The sequence below is a fragment of the Carassius gibelio genome, chromosome A15 (genome assembly GCF_023724105.1).
Source record: "Carassius gibelio isolate Cgi1373 ecotype wild population from Czech Republic chromosome A15, carGib1.2-hapl.c, whole genome shotgun sequence".
Lineage (NCBI taxonomy): Eukaryota > Metazoa > Chordata > Actinopteri > Cypriniformes > Cyprinidae > Carassius > Carassius gibelio.
Window position 1 is genome coordinate 6431843 of NC_068385.1, and position 4153 is coordinate 6435995.

Sequence of the window (4153 nt, forward strand, 5' to 3'; positions counted from 1 at the left end):
CTTTGAACGGATCTGTTCGATTTTTTTTGTGTTGTTTCCGACATTCCAATCTTAGAAGTGTTCTATAAAAGCACTAAGGTCACACACATTTACAGTTTGCTAGTGCTGTGGCATAGTTGTTCACAGGACAAATAAGAGCTGCTGGTTTGAGTCTGACCTGGTTCACGTCCTGATCCCATTTTAGCTTTCTCTCACTTTTCTCTCTGCATTCTGCAGTCCTATAAATAACAGCAAAACACCCCTAAAATAAAATGTGTGACCTTCATCGTATTAGATAAAAATATCAAACCAGGTGAAATCAACAAACAAAATATATTAGAATTTTCTCAGAATGAACTGGTGTTAATCTGATACTTATGAAGTCAGCAGACACATCAGATCGATCACATACAGTATAGTTCATATGAACATGATCCAAGTCTGAAAGTCCAAATAATTTTTTAATTGGTTAATTTGATAATTTAAGCCTAATAAATGTAATTTCATATTGAAAAGTGAACTTGGGCTATATTTCTTCAAAATAAACACTGTTGGTTTGGTGTTTTATTATGCAACACAATGAAAAGTGTGGTATAAGTGTTCAAGTATTTAATGAAGCCGTGTTTCTCACAAGTGCAGCCCTAATTAATGTAAATGTTCTGTATAACGATGGATTTAATTCAATGGCCCTCTAAAACCGGTCTGGAAACCCTGTGCATCATTGAGGTCAATTTTAATTGTGAGAGCAGACTAACAGTATGCTAAGGGATAATGCTGATTGTCAAGTTTTACCAGCCTTCATAAAAAAAAAAAATCTGAACCAAAGTCTCAGAGCTTTAATCTAAAACTTTGCGCAAAATATAATGTATATGTGTGCCATTTTATTTCAAATCCCTGAAAGCTTACAGTATATTTGTTTCATATTTATTAATAAAAGAGGATTCTCTGGTGATGGCTGTCTTCTGTCACTCAGCCAAAAGCCAAAGCTGTGTCTGAAGGCTAGCGTTCACTGAGATATTGTTCATCACTGTTGTTAAAAGAATGTATTTGGATAGACATGAAAGGCTTTTTAAACATCTTGGATTTTAATATGGGGATCTGAGTTTGTCACTAACCAAACACATTTTAAAGCTTGTGTCCACATGCCTCGACAGCAGAACATTAAACGAGTCCACAAGCAACCCATCTGCTACATAAAACAACAGTTATTGAGCATCTTCAGTGACTAGCAAACCACCCCAATTTGAATGGGTTTAAAACCTCATGCTCACATTTTTTAGTGTTGAAATCACTATGAGCTATTTTAATATTAAGCATCTATGCATGAGTCCATGTGGCTTTGGAAACCATGAACTTTGCTGTTGTCCACACTTTAAGATTTAAAAAAAAAAAATTAATTACCTATAATAAATCATACATACAAAATAATAATAATTTAGTATGTATAATTTATTATAGGTGATTTAATGTTATTAAATGCAATCCATTTAAATAATTTAAGTTATTTTAATACTGAATTAAATAAAATGTTATTTCATCACCACAAACACAAAATATAAGTTCACCTATTATTTTGATGCATGGTTATTGAACAAATGGAATGCAATTTAAAGTATTTATATATATATATATATATATATATATATATATATATATAATTTTACTGTAACCATGATACAACTGCATCCATCAGGTCAGTAACCCACGCATCAAAATTAAAACATTTTTTTTAACGTTTTTATTTGAGTGTTTGTGTCGATGACTGTCGCCCTCTTGTGGAGACACGTGGAAGCACTTTAGCACGCTGCTGTAGGTTCATAGCTTCCCTCCAAACAACACAAACATTCGAGAATGTCTCTTCAGGTTTGCATCTACAGATCCAGTTGGAGATGTATCAGTTGGACTAGCTTTGGTGAGTAACTAACCGGATAATACATGACTGCTCAGTAAAAAGTGGAGTTGTGCAATAAGGAAACTAGTTACCACAAAACTTATAATGAGAAAAAGCACACAGACACTCTGGCCAATTAGAATCAGAAGAGTATTTAACGTTGTTTAACAAGAATTTATCGATTTCTTTTAAATTTTTTATGTGAAAAATCAGAAAATTGTGTTCAGAAGTGATGTGTAAATAGTGTAAACAGAAGCCTAACTCTTCAAATTGAGGCAATTTGCAATCCTTCAAACTTTGCAAGTCAAAAGCTGTTTTGTTTTTTTAACGTTACCTGTTTATTGACTGTGATTCAGAACACCAAATTATTTCAGTTTATCCGATAACTAGCTATAGTAGCAATGGTATTTTGTTGAAAACTGATTAATCATGTTAATTTTTTTTTAAAAAGTTGGTATTTGGGAGTTATAATTTAATCTGAACTTTTCAGACAGCATTTTTTACATGCCTACTGTTTAATCTCTGCTCTCATAAAGTGTGAGATTCTTTCATGTTTCTGCTTTTGATCATTCCACAATCGAGAGAGAAGAGCAGAGCTGTTCATGTATATTTAAAGGAAGGGCGACGCTGATGTTGTAATGATGGCCAGAGTGCCTCAGGATTCTGCATCTTTAGGAATGTAACGTGGGTTGGAAACACTTCTATCTTTAGAGGTTTCTACCTTTTTATGTGTGTTGCATTTGTAGCAATCTTGCCTGATGCAATTTTGACTTGATTATTTGCAATGGAGAAAGAAATTAAGGATCGTGGATCAAATTAAAAAATACTCAAAGACTAGAAAGTTGGAAAGGGTTTAAGAGAGACATATTTGAAAACTTTTTTTTTTCTCTTTTATCTGTCATAATTAGAAGCAGTCCAAAGTTTCCCCCTCCCAGCGTCTCAGACAGGGACTGAAGGCATGCAGCATCCGTTCTGAAACACCCACACCATCCGCAGTAATACACTCATTAGTGTCAGAGCTTCAGCGGGAATCATGAGACCTGAAAAGCAGACGCGTTCACATTGTTCTGACTGACAGCACAGCAACAAAACAATCCACCAGTTACGATTCACTGTCACATTGTTCTGAAAGTAGAACCAGAATAGTTAAGTGTTGTGTTGACAGTCTGAGACTGGAGTGATCCGATCATTATCAACCTGTGCAAAATTAAATATAAAAATTAGGTTATCATTTTCTCCTAAAATTATGTCCTCGTGTTTGAAATATTTCTTCTGAAGCCATTTCATAGCATGTTTTATTGACCTAAACATAGCCTTCCCTTCAGTAATAAAACATGGAGCAAATTAATAGGTAAACTATTGCTTTAATCATTGCTTTAAAATTCTGTGTAAATCTATAGAGCATTATTATTGTGAGATGAGGAATATCATCATCACAACTGCTATGAATGGCATTAGTTTGGGGTTGGTACGATTTTGAACGTCTTTTATGCTCTCCAAAGCTGCATTTATTTGATCACAAAATACAGTAAAAGCTGTAATGTTGTGTAATATTATTGCAATTTAAAATAAGTGTTTTCTATTTGAATATATTATACAATGTAATTTATTCCTGTGATGCAAAGCTAATTTTTCAGCATCATTTCTCCAGTCTTCAGTGTCACACGATCCTTCGGAAATTTTTAATATGAGATTTTGCTGCTCAAGAAACATTTCTTTTCATAATAAATGTTGAATGCAGTTGTGCTGCTTTATAAATTCGTGGAAATCATGAAACATTTATTCCAGGATTGTCTTTACTGTCACTTTTACTTTTTTTGCATTTTGCCCGTTTAATGCATCCTTGCTGTATGAAAGGAAATAAATCAAATTGAATCTTTAAAAAAATTATACCATCCTCAAACTTTTGGATGCTAATATATATATATATATATATATATATTACTATTATTTAATGTTATTTTCCAATTTATATTATATAATACATGCTAATGTTGAGTAGTCTGTTTGTCTTCAATATCTTCAGTGTGTGTATAGTTCGGCATCCAGTTGGCAAGCTTATAAATGAGCTGTGCTGCTATTATGAGGTTTATGTTAATGAGGTTTATATAGCTGCAGGCTTTCACTGAAGAAGTTGAGTGTGTTGTGCTGTTTTCATGACGTTTGATGAGATTATAGACATCAGATATATCACAACTCACAAGATCAGGGATGATTTATTTATGCTGGAACACAACTTTATCATGGGTTAAATCAAAGGACATTGTTCGACTTGAATCCATT

The 4153-nt window shown here is 33.2% G+C and overlaps 1 long non-coding RNA gene across 1 annotated transcript; it reads left to right on the plus strand.

The window, feature by feature from the left end:
* Positions 1-1748: 1748 nt before the first annotated feature.
* Positions 1749-3626, plus strand: LOC128028623 (uncharacterized). The gene is made up of 2 exons (XR_008187178.1): positions 1749-1891; positions 2779-3626. It is a non-coding gene; the product is annotated as an uncharacterized LOC128028623 (long non-coding RNA).
* The last annotated feature ends 527 nt before the right edge of the window (positions 3627-4153 follow it).